The sequence below is a fragment of the Stegodyphus dumicola genome, chromosome 7 (assembly GCF_044657685.1).
Source record: "Stegodyphus dumicola isolate Sdum_Otavi_A_Nest chromosome 7, ASM4465768v1".
NCBI classification, from domain to species: Eukaryota; Metazoa; Arthropoda; class Arachnida; order Araneae; family Eresidae; genus Stegodyphus; species Stegodyphus dumicola.
In genome coordinates, this window is record NC_140774.1 from 124,713,757 (window position 1) to 124,730,509 (window position 16,753).

A 16,753-nucleotide genomic window follows, 5' to 3' on the forward strand; every position below is an offset into this window, starting at 1 on the left:
TTAGAGTTCTCTGTTTTAAGAGATATGACCAATTTAATTTGGCTAAATTCAGATTTTCTAATAAATTCATCACATGCACTTTACAAAGTCATCGGATTAATTTTTGAATGTATATCAGAATCAAAATCAACTCGTCAACGACAAAGATCTCCCACAAATACGAAACCAAAGAGTTCAAAAGTGATTTACGTGAAATAAATCCAATACCTTCAACAAATATTTTTCTCTGAGATAAAGACATTTTACATTTAGATTTGATTCAAAACAAAATTTCATGGATTTATTCTATTCAAAATGAAATATCAGGTCCAGCCTTTCGTTAGAATGCTTTCTTTAGTTCAGACAACAGAAGCTCAATATGCGTTTGTTTACTGATTTCGAAGATAAAATATTTACGTTTAAACTGTTTATTGGATTTAGTGACTTTATAAGGTATTTCTCCCGCTTTCTAGCGTGCCTTCTAGCGTGTTGTAACGGTAGCACGCTGGGCCGGTATTCCAGAGGTCAGTGGTTCGATTCCCGGCGAAGGCGTTGCTAATGTTTCCTCTCTCTGGCTCCAAAAAAATTACCTAATGTCTCTACAACTTCACACAACAAAAATTCAGCATTTAAGTTAACAGCTGTGCATTCATTCTCTGCGAAAACGAGTATTGTAAAGGAAACTTGGCCTTCCTAATATTGAAGGCAAATATGCAAATTATTTACAAGTTTATGAATATAAATTGGCTAAAAATTTGCATATCTCATCCGATGATATATGTAAAACACATATTAATGAACATGAAGCTATAAAAAATTTATTTTGGATGAATCACACACAAAAAACATAAACGAACATTACATATGATGAAGACGTACTTATGCTTGTTATACAGTAGTTGACTAGTACTGTATCCGTCTTCCTAGCAGACTGGGGGTGTCTGTTAAGCTTAGAATACTAGTTCCTTTGTTTTCAACCACACGTAACCTTGTATTAATAAAATTATTTCCGTTCGTTACTATACATAAAATAGCCCACATACATATATATAGGCAAGCGGATCAAAGTACAAACAAGAACATCAGAGTCCGCGCATTTTCTAAATATTGGAGTTAAGTCTACTAGGATTTTGGAACCAGGAAACGTAAAAAACAACTATGCTTTCACAGAAATTCGAATAATGGATCGTCCTTTTGGTAGCAAAAGGATGATCTATTATTCGAATGCTGTATTCAAGTAACCTAACACCAGAAATTTTCGCATTAGGTCGTTTGTCCAACAATCAATTTCTTGTCAACTCAATTTCCAGTTTCCAGATAGATACGTTTGGCCGGCAACTCAGAGTTGTCTGACGAGTACTTTTGCATGCCCCCAGGCTACCTTTATTTCATCACTAGGTTGCAGTACCTTATGCTCTTTTCACCCGTTCTTTTCTTTCATATTATGTTGACTCAGTATTAAGAAAATGTGTAAACGGTTATGCATGTATTTACTTTAAAAAAAATAGCTCAAGTGTGCGAAGCTGTACCTGCAAAAAGAGATCATCCTAAGTTAATTGTTGATGGTTATTTGACATGCGTATTCTTTCGTATTAGGCCACGTATTGCTTGTATGGGTTACGAGTCAGCATATGCATTATTTTTGTAAAATGGCTCGTGTGGGAAGTTGTATCTTCACAAAAATGGGTCATGAGTCATACTAAGTTTATCGTCGACGGTTATTTGATATGCAAAGACAACAAACAAACAAACAAAAAAAATCTGATGTGTACACCACATGACTTCCTTGTACGCAATATTAAATTATACGCATTTTTTTCTTCCATATCACTTAAACTTATTCCATTGAATTAAATAAACTTCGTCAATAGCAAATAAACTACAATAAAATAAATGCACTCTTTAAAATTCAGTATATTTGTTTACCATAGCGACACTCTAACGCTAGGTTCACTTAACAGCGTTATATTTCCTTCATATTATAACTTAGAATTCACAAAATTTATATCATTTGAAGAATTATCTAATCGTTGCCACATGTTCTATTCAAATACTATAATAAATCTAGAACGATGTATAAAAGTAATTAAACAAACAAAACAAAAAAGAAACACCTTTTCACAGACGATTCGGTATTTCTCATTCAATTAATTCAGTTCTCACTTCGCGACAAGGCAAACATACATAAAAACTCAAAATATATAAATATTAAAAATTACGAAGTAAATCTTAAACACTTATTTCCTCGAATAAATTCCAGAATGGATTAAGCATGATTTAATTCGCAATAATAAAAGAAGACGTTATCTTTGTAGTTGCGAATCTTAGTTTCTCCAGATTGGCAACAAATAGGCTATTCCGCTAAGTTTCAAAAGTAAACAAACATGGCCGCCATGGCAAAAAGAATTAGCTTTACCCGCACTTAAACAACGTTTCGATTATTTATAATTCTACAAATATTGCATACAGATTTACGAAAGGCATAAAAACCTTAGCCGGAAGATAATAACAACATAATTCAATCATTTCTGAAACAAAAAATGTACAATTTACAAACAAATAAGAATAAAGAAACTGAGATCACTGAGCCGGGTAACAGAGTGGATATATATATGCATATATTTATATACGTTTGGCGCGGCCGGTTGCAACCAAAATACGAGGTACACATCTACATGTTATAGCAGTCCTATATACAAAATTTCAACGTTCTGAGTCTACTCATTTTTGAGTTACGCGAGATGCGTACATAAGGACAGACGCTACGAAAAATTCTCTTTAGAATTCATTTTTAATTATTTTTATAATTTTTGGGGAAAATTGTCCTTTATTCTGTGCTTTCGTACAGATGTCACGCAAAAACGTCATTAAATTTCATTTGATAGCTGTGAAAATGGATATTTGCGCTGAAATATGATGCCTGAAACTTTTCGCGATTACAATACTTCCTTTTTACTTCGTACAAGAAAGTAAAAAGAAGTGATTTGTTTTATTGGTGTTGCGAAAATCTTTGAATTTGAGAGAGTATTCTGATACCGTAGGTTAACAACATGAGCGGCGGAGCCAAAGGGAATGTAATAATGGATCTGATGCTAATTTTTTTTTTTTTTTTTTAATTTTTTTTTAATGAAAACTTTTAAACTTTAGAGACCGAATGTGAGGTTTATTTTCCGTTACACATGCACACATGTTTCGAGAGCATTTGAACTAAAATATTTAAAAACAGTATATCGTTAGAATTTCCGATAGACACTCTTGCGCGCTGCAGATAAAAGTATTTTATTTTGCACAGTGTATTGCCACTGCTCGGTTTGAAATCGTTGAGTTTCTTAATCAAAAATTCTTAGAGTTTAAAAAATATAAAATAGATAATAAAACAAATTCGAAATTCAAGATTCGCACTTCCAGATACCCATATTTGGGTGGAGGACTAAATTATTCAAAATTTGACGGGTCCAGGTAACGTTGCGAAAAACATACATAAGTTTATGCAGATTCTTCATTATTTAATTTCTTTAAATGTCACCAAATGTTATTGCCTTGTATTAAATATAATACAAGGCAATAACATTTGGTGACAACAATTTGAAAAGTAATACGTGTTTATAGTGATTCGACGCAAAATGCCGTTTCGAAATTAGCCCTTCTCGGATAATGCTCCTTTGGGCTAAAAAGTTGCTATAGCAAAATAGTGAAGAATGAAGTATTCCAGTAACTATATAAGTCATATTGAAATAAATTTGTATAACACTTTATTGAAGAATAAAGTAATATTTAATATGGGTTTCTTCATTTTTAAAAGTCTATAATGCATAAAATTTAATGAAAAAATACTGCAGGTGAAAATGACAGATGGATTTATAGCTATGAAAAATCATAAACAACTATGTTTACTGATTGACTAAAAATGAGTCATAAGTATGCATGTAAAAGTGTAAAAGTACAAAAGAAGTTTATTTCAGCATTGAATAAATAACATAAATTGTTTACGTGGCTTTTAGAAAATTATTGATAAAGAAATAAACAACATAATAGAAACATGACTGGTTACAGATTTTCAAAGAAATCAATAAAACTGGGTAACAGCTCATAACAATACAAAATTCACGTTCTGTCTTATTATTCTTTATTAAATATTATATTCACATTCTTTCACATGTATTTTCCTTTTTGATGTAAAAGCATTTGTATGCTTTTCAAAGCATATATGTGCTCTTTTTCTACTTGTCAAATGTTTTAATTTGGAGAAATTCTTTAGCTTATCGCTAGAATATATATTAATTATGAACATATTTATACTGTGGAAGACCTTAATTAGACTTATCAAAATTTCACTTTATCAAATCATGAATAAACATAATTCTACTGGAATAGTATAAAAGACTGCAATATTTCATAAAAAGTCAAATAAATATATATGAGTAGGATAGATAACGTATGAAAAACAAAAGAAGCAAATGTGCTTAAATGCGAGAATTAATGAGCCATACCTTAATCCTCACGTCCTAATTTGCATAAGGGATACTATTGTTACAATAAACGCAAAATACATAATAATCTATAATCCTTCCGGTAACTTAACCTCTTGTTAAGTAATAGATTTGTTTTTTGTCACTATTTAATATGGAATGATAATTGGGGAATTAAATAATATAATATTAACATTTGACTAATCAAAAAGTGTAATCAGAAACTCTTTTTCGCTCTTTCGATAAATTAACCAAGAAAGCTTGCTACCAATTAGAAAGGCAGAAAAGCTTACATTATAAAAATGCATTTTGCATTTCTTACTTGCCAATTTTTCTGCTGTAATATTCAAAGATTCTAAATTGAATACAGTAAATGTTACCTGAATATATTTTTAGCTGTTATATATCTCAAATCAAAGTTTAGGCGAAGTTGTTTTGCAATAGTTTCCTAAGAGATATTCGCAGTAAAGATGTAACAAACTCACTATTTTGATCCAGTTAAAACTTAAAATATTCGCTTTTTCTTTTCCATAAAGTTTCTTCAAAAATATTATTTTTGCTGTTTCTCTTTCTTATCTTGAAGTTATTTTAAAATTGGCATTGTTCTTTTAGCTACTTTCTGCCTGGAGCTTTGGGCTCGTTGTGACGGAAATCAATCCTGAAGATTTTTTCACTTTTATCTGAAAGCCAATTTTTTTCCGAAAAGGTATCTTTTTGAAATAAAAATAGTTTGCTGGAAACACATTAAAAGTTGTTTAGAGTAGTTGCGACATTATGGTATCTAGCTGGAGCTATAAAGCTTGTAAACACTGAAGACGTATTTCCAGTGATAGAAACTTACTAACATTTTGCACTTAATGCAGTGCATTAAATCTTAGTTATTTTTTGCCTTACGGTTTAGTGTTACGTTTATATTTAGTTAGTTTTACGGTTTATATTTATTACTAAGTTTTAAGGCGATACACGAAACAGTAACAAATGGCTATATTTCTAGGAAAAGAAGAAGTTTTAGTGCTTATATCCTCATAGGACTCCTACTAAAGTTATTAAAAACTTTATATGTTAAAACGTAATGCAAAAGTTATTAAATAAGAAAATGGATTTTTAAAACTTCCTTTTTATTTGTAAATTTTGAATTTCGGCTTCAGAACTTTGTTTTCTGAAACAATAAGTTTCGAAGCTACAGAATGACTCTAAATTCAGTTCAGAATGCAAACCGCATCTAGAATTTTTATTCTGTCAGACATTGGAATAGTAACATTCATGATATTTATACTGGATGTATAATGCAGCTGGGTATTTCTTTCCGTACTATAAAGATCGCAAAGAAGCATATTTATAAGCATATTTCAGTTATCTGCTTCTGACATTCAGCTCATTAACACAATTTTAAAAGTCTCTAAAAGTAAAAACTTATATCAGCTATTCTTAACCAGAGGTGATGGGGGCTAACAACATTAAATTGGGAGGACGAGCAGATCGAAAAGAAAATATTATTAAAAATTCTGCTGTGTACACCACATGACTTCCTTTTACGGAATATTAAATTATACGCATTTTTTCTTGCATTTCATTTAAACTTATTGGATTGAATTATATCTACTTCGTCGATAGCGCACAATAGTTACCACAATAGATTAAATGCACTCTTTAAAATTCACTATATTTGTTTACCATAGCGACACTCTGGCGCTAGGTTCACTTAACAGCGTTATATTTCGTTCATATTTATAACTCAGAATGCACAAAATTTATATTATTTGAAGAATTATCTAATCGTTGCCACATATTCTATTCAAATACTATAATAAATCTAGAACTATGTATAAAAAAATTAAGCAAACAAAACAAAAAAGAAACACTTTTTCACAGACGATTCGGTATTTCTCATTCAATTAATTCAGTTCTCATTTCACGACAAGGCAAACATACATAAAAACTCAAAATACCTATATTAAAAATTACGAAGTAAATCTTAAACACTTATTTCCTCGAAAATATTCCAGAAAGTATTAAGCATGATTTAATTCGCAATAATAAATGAAGGCGTTATCTTTGTAGTTGCGAAGCTTACTCTCTCTAGATTGGCAACAAATCTATTATTCTGCTGTTTGAAATGTAAACAAATATGTTTGTCATGTTATTTAAAAATTAGACTTAACCTCACTTTTTAAATTGTTGATAATTCTACGAATATTGCTTGCAGATTTTCTAAAGGCATAAAAACCTTAACCGGAAGATAAGAACAACATAATTCAATCATTTTTAAAGCAAAAAATGCACAATTTACAAACATATAAGAGTAAAGAAACTGAGCTCACTGAGCCGAGTAAGAGAGTGGATATATATATCTTTATATATATAAGTGGCTAAGGTGAGTGTCGCCGATAGTTTATTGTTGCCACTCGGAAAAACGAGCGCGGAAATTAACGTTTCCGCAGTTTTTAATTAATATCTCGGCTGATTAAAGTCGTATGAAGATAAGAACGGTATCGATGGATTCGGAGAATTTTTTGGAATCGGAGGATATGCGTCTCGAATTTCAACTCGGTGCCGTTTCAACTCGGCTGGACCTGCGGAATCCAACGGTGTGCTTCGCTAAGCCCGGGAGCCAGTCGTTTCAGAGGAGATGATGTTACTTCTCTCCATGTATATATGCGGCTTAAGTGTCTGTTTGTCGCCGATTGTTTATTGGTTGCTTGCGTAACTGTGCTAGCCAATGGGTTGAAGTTGCCACGGCACAGGGTTGCAGTTTCAAATGAGACGTAGACAATTTCCTATAAAACTTGCCTTTGCTATGACCATCCATAAGTCTCAGGGCCAAACGCTTAAGCATGTTGGCATTTTTTTCCCTGAGCCTGCATTTGGACATGGTCAACTTTATATTGCCTGTTCAAGAGTTCGTGAAAGAACGGACGTAAAATTAAAAATAATTGATGGTCCTCTGCAAGGCGAGCTTAAAAATAATGCAAAGATCTACACAAGAAATTTTGTGTGCAAAGATATCTTTGACATGTGAATTAACATTTCATTATTTAAATCATCTTTTTTGATTGAGATAGCGGTGGGCTCTTAAGAAATGTACCGCCAGTGGTTTCCTTCATTGCACTCTACTTTAAGCAATTAAGCAAGTAGAAGGGGGAAGCCCCGTGGTGCAGTAAGTAAAGGGGCGTCCTTGCCGCCTGCCCTGGGTAATTCAGTTTAAATTAGCAGACACCTTTGCACAAATCATTTTAATTACAATTTATATTATCTAGAACAGCGGTCATTTCGTATGACCGCCAGGCTAGTTTAAATATATTTATATACGTTTGGTGCGGCCGATTGCAACCAAAATACGAGGTGCACGTCTATGTTATAGCAGTCCTATATACAAAATTTCAACGTTCTGAGGCTACTCGTTTTTGAGTTATGCGAGATACATACGTACGTACGCACAGACGCTACGAAAAGTTCTCTTCAGAATTAATTTTAAAGCAGTTTTATAATTTCTTTGGAGGAAAAGAGTCTTTTATTCTGTTCTTACGTATACAGATATCACAAAAAACATCGTTAAATTGCATTCGATAGAGGTGAAAATGGATGTTTTTGTTGAAAAAATGCTGCCTGAAACTTTTCGCGATTACAATACTTCCTTTTATTTCGTACAAGGAAGTAAAAAGGTTTAATTTACTGAAAGGAAAGAGAAAGAAAATACATTCTTACATAATAAAAAGTAAAATACACATTTATACTAATGTTGTTTTTGTTGTGCTTATATTATATAGAATGGTTTCCAGAGTTTACTCCAAAGAGAGGTTGGACTTATATTTTCCTCCCCAATTTTAAGGGACAGTACCTGGTGGATCCGGAGGTCTCCAACTCCTCTCCCTTTGCATCAAACGACGTGAGGACTTTCAGCTCGCCGCATATTGCTGGAGTGCCCCCATGCCGCACAGACTCTAAACACTTATAAACATCCATGCCTTCTCCGGGTTTTGAATCCGAGCTCTTCGGTATATCTCCCCTAACCACTATATGGTCAGAGCGACATTTATAATTATATAATACACTTATAAATAGGATTGTATCAGTACTATATAGCTTATGAATACTAAACTAAAACTAAGCTTAATAATTACTAGTGACTCTCTTGGGCCTGTCTTCCAGAACGAAGTTTTACAAAGGAAGTTTTATATTAGGAACAAATATACAGAGTATTTTTATATTTAGCTGAAATCTTTATTTTTATCTTCAAAAGCAATCAGAGCCCATCCGATTTCATAAAGGAAAGATGTTGAAAATGGTAACACCTCTTGTAATAAGACACCTAGCGGAGTAATAGCTTCGTTAGAGAAATGCTCTTGTTTTCAATGCAAATAAGTCATCATCCACCTCTGGCCAAAAAATAAAAGAGTGATTTATTACTAAATTGTCTTTTTATTTCTCCACTTGCCGTGAGATCTATGAATCTATGAAGACTACTCGTCCGTCTCGATTCCTTTCTGAGATATTTTGTAACCTAAGCATTTTAATTCAGGGGCTGCAAATTTGCACTTTTCGACATTAACTTTTAGACCGGCCTCATTTAATAATGAAAACACCTGTCTTAAATCCTGTACATGTTGGTCCAGATTATCACTAGTAATAATGATATCGTCTAAATAGATAAATGTGGTCTTTCCTAGAACAGGCCTTAGCACAATGTCCATACATCGCTGAAATGTTGCCGGTGCCCCTGAAAGGCAAACGGCATACGCAAGAATGCATAAGTGCCAGACTTGGTTGTAAAAGCAGTCTTAGGCACATCTTCTGGTTTAACACCTATTTGAAAATAGCCAGTCGTTAAGTCTAACGTAGTCATGTTTCTCGTAGAAGTTATGTTCCTTAAAATTTCTTCAATAATAGGTAACGGATATACCGGATATTTAGTCATGGAGTTAATTTACGATAGTCAATTGCAAAACGCCACCTTTTCGGATGTGTTACTGGATAGTCATTATTTTTCTTACATAACACAACCGGGCTAGCATAACTACTTGAGATGGGCGTTATGATCTTTTTACGTAACATATCTCGAATGTGCCACTCTATAATTTTTTCTTTATTCTTATCGTACCGATACGGCTTGTGGCGAACTGGCAGTGAATCTCCTGTGTCGATACTATGGTTAGTAACTTGAGTAAATCCGGGAATATCACTAAATAACGAAGCAAATTCACTTACCACTTGGCGAATTTTTTGTTGCTCTCCCGTAGGCAGGTCAGGTGGTTGAGATTCAACGTGGTTCTCTTTTTTCTTCCAGAACTGGTTTCATGGTCAGCTTAAGGGACGCTTGGTTAAAATCAAGCGTTGCTTCTGCCTCTGAAAGAAAATCTATCCCTAGAATCACATGTGCTTGTAGATTTTTTTACGATAAAAAACATGATCTTTACTTGCTCGTCCTTAATGCGAATATATAATGGTATTTTACCTATGCATTTGCATCTTTCTCCCTGCGCAGCTAGCACTGTCGTATTATCCGAATTATATATTCTGTATCTTTGGAAATACTTCCTAAAAAAATCTTCTGCCACACAGGAACACTGCGCGCCTGTATCCAGGAGTGCGGTGGCTGAGATGTTGTTTACCAAAACTTTTATCTTTGGAAGAGTCAAATTTTTCACAATAACTGTATTTAACTTGAAGGAAGAGGGGTTTTCTTGGCATTCGGATTTCCGCACCCTTCCGTCAGCAGAAATCCGTTTCAGTTTAAATTTTCTTTCTTCCTTTCCATGCCTTCCTTCTTTTTCCGCTGGCCTTCAGACTTTTTTCTGGCTTACTATTGAACTGTCGACGTTCGCCGGTTGTTTTTGCATACTCAGGTTTCCTTGCCCACTGATTCGATTTGCTTCTGTAGCCGTGTTCTTGCCTTTGCTGTGGTCTTGGCGCACCAAATTGGCTTCGTTGCTCATACTGGCGTCTTCTTTCAATATCCGCCGTTCTTCTACTTTCAAACTGGATTGCTAGCTCAAATAACTTTTCCAGTGTAGTCGGATTCCTTAATTCAATAAAGTCTTGTACTTGGGGAAGTAACCTAGGCAAAATTACTTGCATTATCTCAGGATCCGGACGGCTTCCATACAAGAGTTTAAAGACGTGAATTTTTCTTAAAATAAAGGTGGAAAGATTTTCGATTCGTTGCTGGTATATGCTGAAGAGTTCCGCTTCTAACTTTGCACGATTTATTACGACAGGGAAGGCTTTTACTAAGGCAGTCTTGAAATTTTCGTAAGTATAGGTGGGACTTCCCGCTTGACCCAAGAGGTTTCTGCCTATACATTTGAACCAATTAAGCGCTTGGCCCCTCAAAGCGCTGGTAGCTAAGGTGACTTTCTGGAAATCATGGACTGGATATAGCATGAAGTGGTCATCCAATTTTTCCAAAAAACTTGTTACCGGTGAGTTTCCATTAAATGTTGCTTCTGGTTTCATCGATGCGCGCATGGTCTGGACGATGTACCCAAATCCTTCCACGGCGACAGCTGGCATTTCTGGATTCTGAGCCGCTTCTGCAGGCACCACAGGTTCTTCTTGAAACTCGGTCATGGTTATTCTTCTTCATCGGGCGCCACTATCAGGACTTGTGTTCCTCTTCACTTGCTTTGGAAACATGAACTGTCCTGACTCGGAACAGGAAGCTTACTCAAGCTATGTTCAATAAATTGTGAAGTAGGCAATACACACAGGAACGGTATACGAAACCCTTTATTTTTCTATCTTTACAGAGATTTCCGGAACTTCGGAATACAAAGACCAACCACTTGTGGTCTGAACGTAAGAATATAAAACTACTAACTAAAACTAACTTTGGATTAATATGCAAGTGCCTAGCTTTAAGATTGGCCGTTATTTAACAAATTCCGTACGTAGTACAGAGAGCTGCTAAAACTACGATACGTTTGAAATTATCAAGAGGACTAAACGTCTGGCCTTGAAGGCAACCAGCAACCGAGTAAAACTACTATGGCAAGCGGCTTGCAATAACTCTTTCCTCTCTCTTGCTTGCCAAAAAACCGCAACTTAAGTACTTGGCGTTAGCAAGACAAATTTGCATAAATAAGTTAAAGCTTTTAATTCTGACCGGAAGTAGAAAATAAGAAGTGATAGTAAAGATTTAAAACAAAATAAACGTTAGTAAAACTTAGGATCCTTACAAATTTTTCTCAGAAAATTTTCAGAAAAATTCTGTCAAATTAAATTGAAGTTTAAAACTTTTCAGTCTTGCGTTAGAATTTAAAAATAAAAATTTTAAATGACGTTCCAGAAACGTTAGAAAGTCTTGAATCAGAAAAGGTTTAGCTTCCTGGTATAAATACATAATAATCTCAGTAAATATAATCCATTTTAATAATTTCTTTACAAGTAAAGGGAAAATTTTAGCCAATTTATAAAGCGAAGGTCGATGAAGAACTTTTAACGGTGATGCGTAAGAATGTTATTAATAAGGATATCTGAAATTGAGAAAATATGTTTATATATTGAAAGTTACATAAATTCTTTCCCAGAATGAAATAAGCTAAACAAATGATGGAATAAAATATAAAAAATGCTTCGAAGATTTACCAGAAGTACAGAATTGAAGAAAAATTTCTAAACAAGCATGGTAATGAAATCATAAATGTATATCTAAGCCAAATAAGGAAAGAAAAATGCTATGCAAATTTTCTTAAAGGGAATTTAAAAAGATCCATAATATTTTTCACTCAATACCTGTTTTTTAATTATATGTTTACTTAGAAGATGCAATATTTTTTGATAAGCTATTTACAAAATTGTCTGCTTAAATAAGCGCACGTTGCGAAAGAAAGAGTTCAGCCGCGATATACATCAAAACAAACATTTTGAAATAGATACCCAGAGGAATGTAAATAACAGTTTTTTTCTTTTCTAAAACATAAAAAGAAAAATAAGTTGTGCAGGAACATGTAGAAAAACACATAAGTACTGCTTTGAGATACTTTGACAAGAAACAAATATGAAAGTTTTCTCCCTTCAAAACAGATTATTTGTCTATCAAACGTAAATTTAAACATTGTAGATATGATGTCATTATTTTCGATCCAATTCCAGAAGTGTAGTTGAATAAATATAAAGAAATGATCCAAATCCTCTTATACAAAGAATTCTTCATGCCTGTCAGGATGTTTATTTCATGGAACTCTGAACTTGTAAGAGCATGGAGTATGTAACTTTGACATTTCTCTGCATAATTTATTAACTGAAGCTTAAAAAATTATACTGTATACAAGAAAAGAAGCACTTCAAATTAGAACATTTATTATTATATCAAAAAGAATGATTTCGTATTCATAAATTGTTAATATTTTAAAAAGCTTGTTGAATTACAGTGTTGGATAGATTATTGATTTTATAAGCATTTATAGTTTAATATTCTTATTTTTTCCCTATGTGTCACTACTCGTTGTTGAGCAAAATGTAATTTCATTTACAATATTACAATAATTGTACCTAGATTAAGTAACAGCAATTACATTTGTACTTTTAATTAGATTATGAAGATTACTTTGTAATTACAAGTACAATGTAACTGCCTTTTGTAATTACAATTGCAAAATAATTGCAGTCACAATGGAATTGTAATTAGAAAGGGAAGCGCCATTTCCACTTTTGCAACTGAGGTTGATGACTCGGTAAAACCTTCGAAACTAGTCCTGTGAAAATTTGAAAACATAACTCTGATTTTTGTTGTTTGACTTCTGATTCAATATTTACAACTTAAAAAAAGCTGAAAATATAACGTTCACCAGTTTTTGCCGAGCCATGTGGCTCAAAACAGATCAATTAAGTGAATTCTGTATGAAAATTATTTAGCAGAGATAAATGGAAATACATTGTGACCCTACATTTTTTTTTTACTTATTACGTGCTTCGCCTCAGGCACTTACATGGAAAGGGAGGCATACTCCGTGGAGTCTTTTTAAGGAACGTCTCTTATCCACGTTACACATCAGGAAAACCACGAAAAGGCCCATTCAGCCAGCCCGTTCGCCGGGTCTGAAACCCTGGACCGAACTACCAGTGTTCAACGGCTTTTACCGCTCTGCCGCTGGAGAGCCATTGTGACTCTTCATGAGGCATGGATTTACCTAAATGACTGTAGCAAAGAAAAGTATGTTTATTACAGAAAACGAAGAGGAAAAAATTTACAAACCTGCTTTCATCAATACAAAAAAAGTTTAAATTAGAGGTTAATGATTGTCGCAGGATCCTCTTACAATCGTAAATTAAAAATAAGAAAAGTGGAGAAAATGTTCAAACTAAACGTACAATCAACAGAAAGTTTTTACCCGATATTTACAAAAGAAAATCCATTTTTGTATCCCAATGAATTTCAAAGAGTAAAACTTCATCAAGACAAAGCAACAAAATCATGCTTCTACACTCCTGTCCATAAATTAAGGATAATGCAAAATCAGGCAAAGGAAGAGTCAGAAGCAAAACAAATTTGACTTATTTGTGGGTATTTATTTTGATCAATTGGAGATTCAAAAGGGAGGTTACCAAATAGTAAGTATGCTGGGGTGAACTTAGTTACCGTATGAGGGGAGTTGTTATATTCGATAACAACTTGCTCTAGCACTTTAGTCCATGGTACTTTTTTAGAAGAAGAATTTACTTTACATTTTAGTCGACTTACTATTGATTGATTTACTCTTTCTACTTTACCATTTGTCTGGGAATGGTGAGATGAAGTTAAAAGTTGTTTAACATTATGCTTTTTAAGGAATTTTTTTGAATCTAGAGGAAGTGAAGGCTGCATTCCTGTCACTCAGAATTTTTTCGGGGACTTGTATTTGAAATATTTGTTTTAGACAATTGGCATAGGTTTCTGAGGTTACACTTTTCGAGGGAAAAGCCCAGACATATCTTGTTGCATGGTCAATAACTATATGTAAATATTTTTTTGTAGAATTATAATAATTAAATCCTCCCACAGTTTCAATAGAGAGACATTCGAAAGGTTTGTCGGTTGGGGGTACGTCTTGCATAAGACCAAATATTTTCTGTTTTTTTCTTTTTATTAAGTTGACAAGTATGACAATGTTTAACAAAATTTCCGATATCTTCGCTAATATGAGGCCAATAATATTGAGGGGTGATTAAGTTAAGCATAATTTGAACTCCCGGGTGACCAAAATTTTCATGGGTTTTATTCAACAATTTTAATCTTAAAGATTTAGGTACTACAATTTTATAAAAATTCTTTTTCTTAATTACCATCATATCATTTATCTCTTGGTAATTTTTTTCCGCAGACATTATCAGTTTTTTGTTGTTGGATTATTTCATTTCTATCAAGTAAACGTACATAATGTTGGAGGTGCTGTGCAACAGGATGTCTAGAAAGCATGTCAGCTTCAATATTGGTAGAGCCCTTCTGATACTTTACTTCATAATTGAACATACGTAGTTTGAGTGACCAACGGAAGAGTCTACCTTTTAAATTTTTAACATTTTTGAGCCAAACGAGGGCCGCATGATCCGTATGTATAACAAACTTTTGTCCATGCAGATAGTAATAGAATTTGTCTAGGGCATCTACTATGGCCAAACATTCTAACTCAGTAATCGTATAATTTTTCTCATAATTTCTTAAAGTTCGGGAATGATATGATACAGGGTGAAGGACATCATTTTCATCTGGTTGTTTCAAAACAGCTCCAACAGCAGTTTGAGAAGCGTCAACAAAAATATGACATGGCCTACTGGAATCATACATTTGTAAAACAGGTTTGGAAATCAGTATTCTTTTCATTTCGTCGAAAGCTTTTTGACATTAGTCATTCCATTCCCACTTGACATCTTTTTTCAAGAGTCTGTTTAATGGAGCTCTAATAGTTGCATAATTCGGAATGAATCTATGATACACATTCACACTTCCCAAAACTCTTTGTAACTCTTTGGTGTTACTGGGGTTTTTTAAGTTTCTTAATAACTTCTATATTATGGTTATCGGGAATTATTCTACCATTTTTTATTTCATAGCCAAGAAATGTGATCTGATCTCTGGCGAACACACACTTGTTTCGATTCAATTTAATATGCTCCTCTTTAAACACCTCAAATAAAATTTTTAAATGTTCTAAATGTTCTTTCTCAGAGGAAGAGTAAACGATTATATCATCAAAGTAACTGCAAGCGAAATTAATTTTATTTTTTGTTAATATTCGTCTAATTGTTCTGTTAAAAATTGCAGGTGCATTTTTGAAACCAAAAGGGAGTCTTAACCATTCGAATAATCCAAAATTCGTGCAAAAAGCTAATTTCTCAGTATCTGCAGGGTGAATCGGGATATGCCAGAAACCAGATCTCAAATCAATTGTAGAAAATACTTTTGTTTTACTTAATTTGTCTAACAAAGTGTCAATGCGAGGAAGAGGGTTTGCATCTGTTTTAGCCAGGGAATTCAATTTTCGATAATCTATACACAATCTAGTTTTCTTACCTTCCTCACGTTTAAATACTAAAGTCACGGGGGACGAATATGGGCTACAACTTTCTCTAATTATACCTGCTTGTAATAATTGATCAATCTGGGTCTTAATTTCCTCTTCTTCCATAGGGGATGTTTTATAAGGTCTTAATGATACAGGCAAATCAGAATTTGAATTAATTCGTTGAGGTTCAATATTAATTTTTCCTACATGATACTTATTTTTTTAAATTACTTGGTCTCTGAAAACGTTGGAAATTGTTGGGTCTAGGATAATCTTGTCTCACAGTAGCTGAAATTCTACTTCTATTAAATCGATTGTAATCTTGGGGACTGTTCCCAATCGGAGTAACAAATCTGGGAGGTGCACTTTTGATTTGTTGATTTTTGCTAATCTTAATAAGCTTATGGACATGAGTAAGCCAAGAGATAGGGTCACAGGGTGCGTTGACCGTCATTAAGGATTTTAATTCTATAGGAAGGCCATCCGTCAGACCCTCCAAGATCATTTCATGAGTTAGATTTAATTTTTTACCAATATCTAATTTTTTGCGAAAATATTGCGTTATGTCCTCTTTATGATTGTACTTGTAATTGGCAAAATCACCAAACGTAGTTAAAGTGGAGTCGAAAACATTTTCTTTTAAAATTTGGACTAATTCCACATATTTAGTAATTTTATGGCAGTTTTTATACATATACGCTAAGTGCATTACCTTTTAGATATCGAGCTACATTATTAAGCTTCCACGTTTCATCTTTATCTAAATGAGTTTTCTTAAAGTACTCAAGCCATGAATTTATATCCATATCATTCTGCGCGTCAAAG